Here is a 12,113-nt window from a genome sequence, read left to right on the forward strand (position 1 = left end):
GAGCCTAGAAGTCCACTCTTCGTTTTCTGCCAATCGCTAAGACAGACAAGTTTGTTTATGTTTACGGGAGATAATGCTGCCTGCTTCTAATTTTTGATGTCACCTGAAAGTGTGAGAAGGTGTTCGCATAGCACGTTTGTATCTGGCAGTGCAGGTATTTATGTGCAAGATATGCTAAACATGCCTATGTCCCTTCATGCTTCGGCCACCATTCCAGTGGACATGCTTCCATGCTGATGGTGCTCATTTAAAAACAATAATGCATCAATTACATTTGTGACTGAACTCCTTGGAGGAGAATTGTATGTCCCCTGTTCTGTTTTACACACATTCTGCCAAATATTTCATAATATAGAAGTCACGGAGAATGAACTAGCACATGTTTATTTTAAGGGCACTTTCACTGCAGATTTGGCAAAATGCAAAGAAAGTAACTGTGATGAAGTGGGACTGTTCTTAATGTTTCCTCTGAATACTGTGTGGGTGCCTCAGTTTTCCCTATACATTTCTTAAGTCTCCGGTGTGCATAAATGGCTGACACTCTGTCTCCTGGCAACAAATGGCCGGGGCCCTTCCCCCCTGCAACGGGATAGGTAAAGGTGAACAAAGAAATCAGGTGACCTCCTGGCCCGGGAAAGAGACAAAGGCCAGAAAGGAGGAGCTGGAGGGAGTTTTGCAGTTTGGAGCTGGCTGGGGATGGGAAGTGAGTGCAGATGGGGTTGTCTGGCTTGCTGGGCCCCAGAATGGACCTGTCTGAGGGATCCCGTTCTCTGTACCTACAAGCTCTGTTTTAGATCGTCTTCCTGTCATCTAATAAACCTCTGTTTTACTGGCTGGCTAAGAGTCACATCTGACTGCAAAGTGGGGGTGCATGCAGGACCCTCTGGCTTCCCCAAGACCCCGCCTGGGCGGACTCGCTGTGGGAAGCGCATGGAGGGGCAAAGGATGCTGAATGCTCCAAGGTGAGACCCAGGAAGGTGAAGCCGTGTGAGCTTCTTGCCCTGAAGACAGTCTGCTCCAAGGGAGAGGAGGCTCCCCAAAGTCCTGACTGGCTTTGTGGGGAGCAGTTCCTAAGCATCGCCCAGGGACTCTGTGACAGTAACAATCTGAGATTTCTAAAGGTAGCTACAGCACTTGGCCCACGGTTTAAGACTCTGAAGTATCTTCCAAAATCTGAGAGGGACGAGGTGTGGAGCATGCTTTCAGAAGTCTTGAAAGAGCAACACGCTGATTGGGAAACTACAGAACCCGAACCACCAAAATAGAAAATCAACCCTCTGCTGGTGGCATCTGACTGAGTTGATGAAAATGAACAGGTGTTGGTCTGCTCTGCTTTGGATCGTTATTGATTAGAACCTGTCATTTGCTAGGGTTACCATATTTCCACAAGCAAAAAAGAGGAAACAGGGGGGAGGAGCCCCGCTCTAGCCCCGCCCCTGCCCTGCCCCATCCACTCCCTCCCACTTCCCACCCTCTGATTGCCCCCCTCAGAACCCCTAACCCCCCCCCGCTCCTTGTTCCCTGACTGCCCCCTCCTGGGACCCCTGCCACTAACTGCCCCCTAGGACCCCACCCCCTATCTAAGCCGCCCTGCTTCTTGTCCCCTGACTGCCCCCTCCTGAGAACCCCCTACGACCCTTCCTGCACCCTTTAGTGCATCTGGCACATAAAAATCTTGCGATGCAAGCTGCAATAGTGCCACGAGAATGCCTGTTCTCAGGTTCAGGTGACATTCTAAACAAGAAGCGGGCAGCATTATCTCCTGCAAATTGTAACCACACTTGTTTTTCTGAGTGATTGGCTGTACAAGAAGTAGGACTGAGTGGAGTTGTAGGCTCTAAAGTTTTACACTGTTTTCTTTTTCAATGCAGGTACTTTTTGTACATAATTCTACATTTGTAAGTTCAACTTTCATGATAAAGAGATTGCACTACAGTACTTGCAGTCGGTGAATTGAAAAACACTATTTCTTTTGTTTTTTTACAGTGCAAGTATGTGTAATAAAAAATATAAAGTGCTCACTGTACACTTTTTATTCTGTAAAAACAACGAGGACTCCTTGTGGCATCTTAGAGATTAACAAATTTATTTGGGCATAAGCTTTCATCGGCTATCACCCACTTCACCAGAGGCATGGAGTGTATTCTCTGTTGCAATTGAAAACAATATATTTGAAAATGTATAAAACATCCAAAATATTTAAATAAATTGTACTGTATTATGGTTTAACAGCGCAATTAATCACGATTAACTTTTTTAATCACTTGATAGCCCTAGAAGATAGTAATTGTAGTAGTCTCTGTTTACATATATCTTGTTACAGATTAACAGTGTAACCAAAGGGTTCCTGTCTAGGACTGTATTTTGTTATTTCAGAAGTCAAAAGGAAATATTAACATTTAGATAAAACTTGGGTGTAATAATGTCATTGTATATATATAGGTCTTTAAAGTTTGTGGTAAACTGTCTATGAACTGCTATGAACTGGCTGTATTTTAAAGAATCCTTACTGAGGTTTCAGGAACAAACCATCCCGATATGTAGAAAGAATAGTAAATATGGCAGGTGACCAGGTTGGCTTAACAGTGAAATGCTTGCTGATCTTAAGCACAAAAAGGAAACTTACAAGAAGTGGAAGATTGGACAAATGACCAGGGAGTATAAAAATATTGCTCAGGCGTGCAGGAGTGAAATCAGGAAGGCCAAATCACACTTGGAGTTGCAGCTAGCAACAGATGTTAAGAGTAACAAGAAGAGTTTCTATAGGTATGTTAGCAACAAGAGGAAGGTTAGGGAACATGTGGGCCCCTTACTGAATGGGGGAGGCAACCTAGTGACAGAGGATGTGGAAAAAGCTGATGTACTCAATGCTTTTTTCGCCTCTGTCTTCACAAACACGGTCATCTCCCAGACTGCTGCACTGGGCAGCACAGCATGGGGAGGAGGTGACCAGCCCTCTGTGAAGAAAGAAGTGATTCAGGACTATTTAGAAAAGCTGGACGAGCATAAGTCCATGGGGCCGGATGCACTGCATCCGAGGGTGCTAAAGGAGTTGGCGGATGTGATTGCAGAGCCATTGGCCATTATCTTTGAAAATTCATGGCGATCGGGCGATGTCCCGGATGACTGGAAAAAGGCAAATGTAGTGCCCATCTTTAAAAAAGGGAAGGAGGAGGATCTGGAGAACTACAGGCCAGTCAGCCTCACCTCAGTACCTGGAAAAATAACGGAGCAGGCCCTCAAGGAATCAATTTTGAAGCACTTTGATGAGAGGAAGATGATCAGGAACAGTCAGCATGGATTCACCAAGGGCAAGTCATGCCTGATCAAACTAATAGCCTTCTATGATGTGATAACTGGCTCTGTGGATGAGGGGAAAGCAGTGGATGTGTTATTCCTTGACTTTAGCAAAGCTTTTGATACGGTCTCCACAGTATTCTTGCCACCAAGTTAAAGAAGTATGGGCTGGATGAATGGACTATAAGGTGGATAGAAAGCTGGTCTAGATCGTCAGGCTCAATGGGCAGTGATCAATGGCTGTATGTCTAGTTGGCAGCCGGTATCAAGCGGAGTGCCCCAAGGATCAGTTCTGGGGCCGGTTTTGTTCAATATCTTCATTAATGATCTGGAGGATGGCGTGGACTGCACCCTCAGCAAGTTTGCAGATGACACTAAACTGGGAGGAGTGGTAGATACGCTGCAGTGTAGGGATAGGCTACAGAGGGACCTAGACAAATTAGAGGATTGGGCCAAAAGAAATCTGATGAGGCTCAACAAGGACAAGTGCAGAGTCCTGCACTTAGGAAGGAAGAATCCAAGGCACTGCTACAGACTAGGGACCAAGTGGCTAGGCAGCAGTTCTGCAGAAAAGGACCTAGGGGTTATGGTGGACAAGAAGTTGGATATGAGTCAACAGTGTTCCCTTGTTGCCAAGAAGGCTAACGGCATTTTGGGCTGTATAAGTAGGAGCATTGCCAGCAGATCGAGGGACGTGATCACTCCCCTCTATTTGGCTTCGGTGAGGCCTCATCTGGAGTACTGTGTCCAGTTTTGGGCCCCACACTACAAGAAGGATGTGGAAAAATTGGAAAGAGTCCAGCGGAGGGTTAATTCTTGGGACCTGATCCTTTTATCTCAGATCTTCTTAAGATTTATTCAAGGGGAGTTTGAGTCGTAAGACTGAGATCTCCAGTCCCCTCTGGGCCGCCCTGATATTGAACATTTTGGACATTGGACTAGAACATGACTAAATGATTCTGAAATGGACTCTTTTCAATTCTAACGCACCCTCTCTATGGTGAAACTGACCTAAGGACTCTATTCGTGTTTGTATGTCTAATGATCTTTTAGCTAGGGTTACCATATTTAAAAAATAGCTAGGAGGGAGGAGGGGGAATGCATCACGCTCAGGGAAGAGGCGGGGCCAGGGGAGGGATTTGGGGAAGGGGTCCAATAGGGGCAGGGAGGGGGTAGAGTTGGGGTGGGAACTTTGGGGAAGGGGTTGGAATGGGGGCGTGGCAAGAGTGGAGTCAGAGCGGGGGGGGGGGTGCAAGCACCCACCGGCGCCAGGGAAATTTGGCACATATATGACTCTGGGTACAGGGGTCCAGCAGTCAGAGATCTGCGTGTAACTCAATGTGTGCATTGCTGAAACAAGAATGAATATTGTTCTTTGCAGACTCACAGACACATTGATATTAGAGATGGAAAAGCCCCATTAGCTCAAGGAAACCATAGCCCTGGGGCCAGGACAGGGCTGTTTTTCCCTGTATTTGCAAAATCCCTTTCCTGGAATCCCAAGTGTGTGTCAGGTGGTACTGACATTTTTTTTAATCTCTCTCTCCTCTAGGATGTCAGAAGCACCTTGAGTAGGTACGTGGCTCTCTCTCACTCCCACACATACTTGGCAATGCTGGGAAAGAGCATGGTGATGATGTTAGCACTGCATCTCCACAGCAACAAGTGTGGGGAAGGTCACATTTTGGATACAAATCTCTCAGAAAAACTTAATCCTGAGGTTCTCACCCTGGTACAGAAGACTCTGGAATTATCCATTCAGTGGGAAAGACTGACCTCAAGTGTTTGCTAGAGATGCCACATCCCTGGGGACTGGCTGCCTCAGGATTGTGGGGATGGAATATGGGCCTATCATTGCTGGGGCCCTGGTTACCATTCAGCCCAGAGCAGCTGTGGTCAAGAGTCTTTCCCATCTGAGTCTTTCCCAGCCTGAGGGTTGTTAGGAGACCTGTGTGGAATGAGCTGGGGAGGGGGGAGTTGGTGTCTCAGTCTAGTTCCTAGTGGACAGATTCAACAGCACTTCACATAGGAACTAGGGTTACCATATTTAAAAAATAAAAAAAGAGGACACTCCACGGGCCCTGGCCCCGCCCCTTTCCCAACCCCGCCCCTGCCCCAACTCCACCCCTACTCCGCCCATTCCCCCAAAGTCCCCGCCCTAACTCCCCCTCCTCCCTCCCAGCCACGCGAAAAGGGCTGCCCAAGCGCTACAGGCTTCACGGTTTGCCGGGCAGCCGCCAGACCCTGCGCCCCCGGCCGGCGCTTCCCCAGCACAGCTGGAGCCCGGGAGGGGAAGAGCCCAGCCGGGGGCGCAGGGTCTGGAGGCTGCCCGCAAACCCGTGAAGCCGGTAGCGCGCGGGCTTTGGGCAGCCCCTATGCCTCCGGACCCTGCGCCCCCGGCTGGGCACTTTCCCTCCCGGGCTCCAGCTGCTCTGCTCCTCCCCTGACTCTTCGGCTCTGTTTAATAGCCAAGCTGCCCGAGCCAGCGCTACCGGCTTCAGGCAGCCCCCGTGCCTCCGGACCCTGCGCCGCTGGAGCAGAGCAGCTGGAGCCCGGGAAGGGAAGTGCCCAGCCGGCGGCTCAGGGTCCAGAGGTACGGGGGGCTGCCCGAAGCCGGTAGCGCTGGCTCGGGCAGCCTGGCTCTTAAACAGAGCTGAAGTCTGAGTCAGGGGAGGAGCAGAGGAGCCGCGGGAGAGGAAGTGCCTGTCCGGTATTTTTCCCGGACATGTTCGGCTTTTTGGCAATTCCCCCCGGACGGGGGTTTGATTGCCAAAAAACCGGACGTATGGTAACCCTACGTGACTGGTGCCCGGGGCCGGGGGCGCAGCTCCAGCCCCAGGGGGACGCAAATCCGGACAGTGCCGGCTCCACGCAACGCGCTGGTGTCCACAACCCCCCCTGGGGCGCCCCCCAAGCCCTGCGATGGCTGCCAAGCGGTGCCCAGAGACACCCCCCACCCAAAGGACAGGGGCCCGCGCCCCCTCTCCCCCGACGGTTTGCTGCCTCACCGGGTAGGTTGGTCGCGTCGCAGGGGCCGCTGAGAGTTGTAGTTCTCGGCCGCTCCCCTCTCCCGGCTCTCCCTGGAGCGTGAGGCCCGGCCGGACTACAGCCCCCAGCATGCCCTGGGCAGGAGCCGAGTGTCACACCGAGATGATGTCACAGCGGGTGACCAACACACACAGATTCGGAGATCCTAGCCTCCCTATTTCCCCGGACATGTCCGGCTTTTTGGCAATTCCCCCCGGACGGGGATTTGGGGACCAAAAAGCCGGACATGTCCGGGGAAATCCGGAAGTATGGTAACCCTAATACTGCCAGCAGATGGTACAGTACGGTGCACCATCTGTCTCCTGGTACTATGAATCCACCTTGCATGTCCTCTCGTCTTTCTATCTACTCTTTCATCTAACCATTTCCCGCCTTTTTTCAGCTACCGTAAACTGAGCCGCACAACTTCCGCCGCATTTTCCATGTTGTCGGTCCTGGGCTCCCATGGAAGCTACAGAAGGCAACAACTCCCCGCCGTTTTTCGGCCATCGTGAACAGAGCCGCACAGCTTCTGCTGCAAACTCTGCTCACGTTTCCACCGCAAACTGTGTTCTCCCGCTCTTGCAGCTCTAACGAGCTTCCTGACTCCATGAAAGCTACAGAAGACAACCATTTACTGCCTTTTATCGGCCATCTGGAACTGAACAGCTCGTTTCGCACCCTTTTTCCAGGATTACTCATGCAGGCGCCATAGCACGGCAAGTTTGGAGCCCGCTCAGATCTCTGTTGCAGTTTTGACCATTGTAAATACCTCACGCATTATCCAGCAGTATGTGCAGTACCTGCAAAACCAGGCGAGGAAGCGATGACAGTGTGATTACTATACTGATGAGGACATGGACACAAATGTTCCTAGAAGCACAGCATGTGGTGATTGGGAGATCATGGTGGCATTGGGCCAGGTTCATGCTGTGGAACGCAGATTCTGTGCCCAGGAAACAAGCACAGACTTCTGGGACTGCATAGTGTTGCAGGTCTGGAATGATTCCCAGTGGCTGCGAAACTTCCGTATGCATAGGGCCACTTTCATGGAACTTTGTGACTTGCTTTCCCCTGCCCTGAAGCACAAAGACACCAAAATGAGAGCAGCCCTCACAGTTGAGAAGCGAGTGGCCATAACACAGTGGAAGCTTGCAGTGCTCGACAGCTACCGGTCAGTTGGGAATCAGTTTGGAGTGAGCAAATCTACTGTGAGGGCTGCAGTGCTGCAAGTAGCCAACGCAATAATTCACCAAGTGCTATCAAGGGTAGTAACTCTGGGAAATGTGCAGACCATTGTGGATGGCTTTAATGCGCTTGACCATAGCGTCCTGCCTGCTCTCATCGTGCGCATCCCTCCTCTCTTCGTGTTCCTGTAATGCTTTATGGGACTCCACAATTGTTTGCCTCCATGCATTCAGCTGGGCCTTATGAGTGCGGGAGGACTGCATGAGCTCGGCGAACATGTCATCCCGAGTTCGTTTTTTCCACCTTCTAATCTGGACCAGGCTCTGGGATGGAGTAGATAGGGGCCGTGTTGAAACATTTGCACCTGCGGGAGGAGAAAAAGGGAGGGTAATATTTTAAAATATACATTTCAGAGAACAAAGGGGACACTTTGGTATGAGTAAGCCATCACACACGGCCGGGCAACAGAATTCAGCTTGCAGGCAGCCTAGGGGCACACAGGATTCTGCTTCTTCTACATTCATTTCAATGTTTTCAAACTCCTGGGCCCCCTTTCCCATAGCAAGCAATGCCTGGTTGGTTTGCCATAAAATAGGGCCTGCGGGCTCTCTGGGATGATCACTTCACACAACACCTTCCCCCCTCCCCGCACCCACCGTGTGGCTCCAATGAGGCTCTAAGCAGGGATGAGCCCTTTAAACTATACACGAACAGCCCAGGGCAGCTGGGTTTCCCCCCCGTCTCCCACCGCATGCCACTGATCAGTCTCATCCTCACCAAAAGTACCTTTTCCAGGGTCCCGCCTTGGGAGTGGGGGGAGGCTATTGGCTCCAGCGTTAAGTACAGTTCCTGGCTAGGGGGGAAAACGGATTCCCCACTTGCCGCCTGTGCACTGTCTTCCTCCTCCTCCTCCTCCTCCTCTTCGTCCTCCAATGACTCTTCCTCCTTGCTCCGTGCAACTCCCTCCTTGCAGGTGTCCACGGACAGTGGTGGGATAGTGGTGGCATCACCCCCCATAATTACATGGAGCTCACAGTAGAAGCAGAATGTATGGGGCTGTGACCCAGAGCACCCATTTGACTCCCTGGCTTTTTGGTACGCTTGCCTGAGCTCCTTGATTTTTGTATGACAGTGCTCTGTGTTCCTGGAGTAGCCTCTTTCCATCATGGCCCTGGAGACTTTAGCGTAGGTATTTGCATTCCTTTTTTTGGAACATAGTTCTGTCATAACAGACTCGCCTCCCCATCATGCGATGAGATCCAGTATCTCCCGTTCGGACCATGCTGGAGCTCGTCTGCAAATCCGGGATTGCTTGATCTCTGGTGATGGTGGACTCTGCATGGTCGCCTGTGATGGTGGACTGTGCTGATGGTAACCTGTGCTCATGGTGACCAAACAGGAAATGAAATTCAAAAGTTCCCAGGTCTTTTCCTGCCCACCTGGCTAGTGCATTGGGGTTGAGAGTGTTGTCCAGAGTGGTCACAAGGAAGCATTCTGCAATAGCTCCCAGAGGCCAATAATGTCGAATTGCATCCACAATACAATACAATAGCTCGGGATTGTGATCTCGATTTAAGAACTACTTCACTTGCTGAGGTGGCGTACAGAAATCGGATTAAAGAGCCCTTTAAATCGAAAAAGCTGGTTTGGTCATGTGGACGGAATCATTTTTTTTTTCAATTAACTTGGCTAATTCCAAAATAACAGACTAGTGTAGACCAGGCCTAAGGAGTGATAGTCAGGGATGGTAGAATTTTTTTTGATAATATATAATTTTTACAGCTAATGTTTATTTTAAACAATTTTTATATTTGTTGATTTAAACTTTCACAGTTGCACAACAATCTGGGTTTTAAGCATTTCATTTGAGTTAAAATTTTCACGGTTGTGGGAAATTATGGGGGGATCAGACAATATTTTGGTCAGACCAGAACTATTTAATGACACTAGACACTGAGATGCAAAAAGTTGAAGCTTTAGAACTGTTAAAATTGTCTGTGAGCAGGTAAATCTACTCCCTCCCCCAGCAGCTCCCCCAGGGCAATGACCCAGTGCCTCCCCCACCACCACACGGACTGAGGCCGAGAGTCCATCTGATGGTGGCTCAGGGGCCTGTGGAATGTGCTGCGATCTCTGCCTGGGCCCTAGTGGGGCAAGTGACCCTATAATACAACCACACCCAGCAAGGCCTGCACCTATTTTCTCCCTTTTTGTCAATCCCAGCAGAGAGACCAGGGACTGCAGGGAGACCAAGTTCCTGTCCCCCAGGTGAGGGTTGAGGCCCAATGGCCGAGGGCAGCGAGTGTGTGGGGAGCTCAAACTAGGGGCCTGCAGGGTACCTGGTGTGGGATAAACAGAGACCTCTCAGGCCACTTACCCATTGCGGCTGCAGGAGGGGATGTGGGGACAGACTGAGGAGGCCTGGGGCAGTCTGGGAAGCCGCCATCGGGGGAGCTGTGCTGGGCAGAAATGCTGCTGTGGATGCAGCTAGTTCCCTGGGTCCAGTGTTGCAGCAGTTTAACAACGTGGTTAATAGAAATGTTGTAGCTCAGCAGAGTGAAGTGCTGATCTTTTGCTATTCTCCGCGTGGCTTGAGATTTGCAGCCACCATTCAACCACCTTTCCCCTGCTGCTGTCTCAGGTACCTGGGTCTTCACTCAGCACTGCAGAGCAGAGCAGATTCAGTGCTTTGGTACAGGGTTACAGGAAGGAAAAAGACTGGAATGGTACATATAGTATCTGTAATTTCTCTCCCCTGGCTGTCGGACGTACCATGTGCAACTGTCAAGTATCAGAGGGGTAGCCGTGTTAGTCTGAATCTGTAAAAAGCAACAGAGGGTCCTGTGGCACCTTTAAGACTAACACAAGTATTGGGAGCATAAGCTTTCATGGGTAAGAACCTCACTTCTTCAGATGCAAGTGTGCGTGTGCAGCTGGTTACTTTGAGACATTCAGTCAGACAGCTGGGGTGGCTTTTTTGTGCTCTGCCCCTTTCTCAGTAAATGGAGACTTTTCAGGATCGGGACACTGAATCGTAAGCTTTTCAGGTCTATTTAATAACGTCTGCTTATAGCTCAGCACCATGGGGGTCTCGTCCTCCATAGACTGTAATGCAAACAGACATACAGGCATTGAGCAGATGAGTAAACTGAGGCAGGAAGAGGCTGGTTCAATAGGCCCCCTCTTCAGTGTCTGTAAGGGCCAATGCAGACCTTAGAAGCAAGTCCTGAGCTCCAGCTGCATCCCTGGTTTAATGGTCCTAAGGGGCTTTGCCAGGGTCCAGAGTATAAGAGATGCAGCTTCACCCTGGCCACCCCCCTCTATCCCTTTCTGCCCCTTCCTCCTCCAGCCTGTCCGTGCCCCAATCCATCTCTCTCCCGCCCCTCCCAGGAGCACTCCCTGTGCCTGCAGCTGCTGGGGAGGAGGCACAAACAGCCATGCTAGCCGGCACAGGAGCCAGACCACAATGATGGGCTGGGTCCAAATGTCAAGAATGTCTATTGATTTAGGGTCCAAATTTGGGTCCTGACCTAAGTGCTTAGGAGCTGATTATCCAAGGGGCTGGGCACCAGTAGCACCCACTGACTCGGGTTCCTGCTGTCGATGCAGATGGAACACGTGCCCTGGAGTCCTGTATTTTGAAGAGGTAAATCAAGACACACAGAATTAGGCCATTGTTTTAAATTGAGGCCTTACCGATTTGCCCATTGTGACATTATTGAAATGAACTGTGACCGTATAGATCACTGTTGCAATCAAGGTCCCATCGTTGCACCAACTATTGTACAAAGAAGGTCAAGTAAGGTGTCTATGAAAAGGTTGTAATTTGCTGGTTATGGTTATGCTTTCTGTATGTGTGTATCATTTTTGTATTTGAAGTTATGAATATTGGCTATCTGCTTGTTTCTCAATGTGTTTGATTCTAAGTAGCATCAGTGAAGCATTTGATCAGCATCTTGAGAAAGGACTATTCTGAGTAAGTGCTCAATCAAGAAACACTTAACTGACAGTGGACCTTGGGAGACTTCAATCCGCATCTGAGGAGCCTTCCTGGGAACTTTCAAGGTAATATGTGAGCAATGGAGGAGCAGTGAAGATCCAGATCTGCAATTGGACTTAGGTGCCTAAAGCCCAGGTTTAGACCCCTGACTCCCAGAATCGGGTGCCACTGAAATCCAGAAAACCTCGGCCTGGCTGCTCACTCAGCACCAACATTTCTATGGTAAAATTTCCCAAGGTTCCTAAATTTCTGCTTCTGGGCCTGGGCACTGCTGCTGCCTCACTCTAGCCACCCAGACACCTGCCTCACACCTAAACCCCAGAAGGATCCTCAATCAGAAGGCCTGCAGTGGAAATCCTATCTTGCCTATGGGGCCCAATCCTGTAAGAGTGCGCTGAGCACAGCTTTTGTATCATGGTTCAGACAAAATCCAGAGGAGGTGCTGGCAGAGGCTCCATTATAGCTTTGAGCCCAGTGGTTAGGGCAGTTGCCTGGCACATGGGAGACTCAGGTTCTACTCCCTGCTCTGCCTGTTGGGGAGGAAGGGTTTGAACAGAGATTTGCCACATCTTAGGTGACTGATCTGGGGCTCCCGCAATCT

This window comes from Chrysemys picta, chromosome 12 (genome assembly GCF_011386835.1).
Source record: "Chrysemys picta bellii isolate R12L10 chromosome 12, ASM1138683v2, whole genome shotgun sequence".
Lineage (NCBI taxonomy): Eukaryota > Metazoa > Chordata > Testudines > Emydidae > Chrysemys > Chrysemys picta.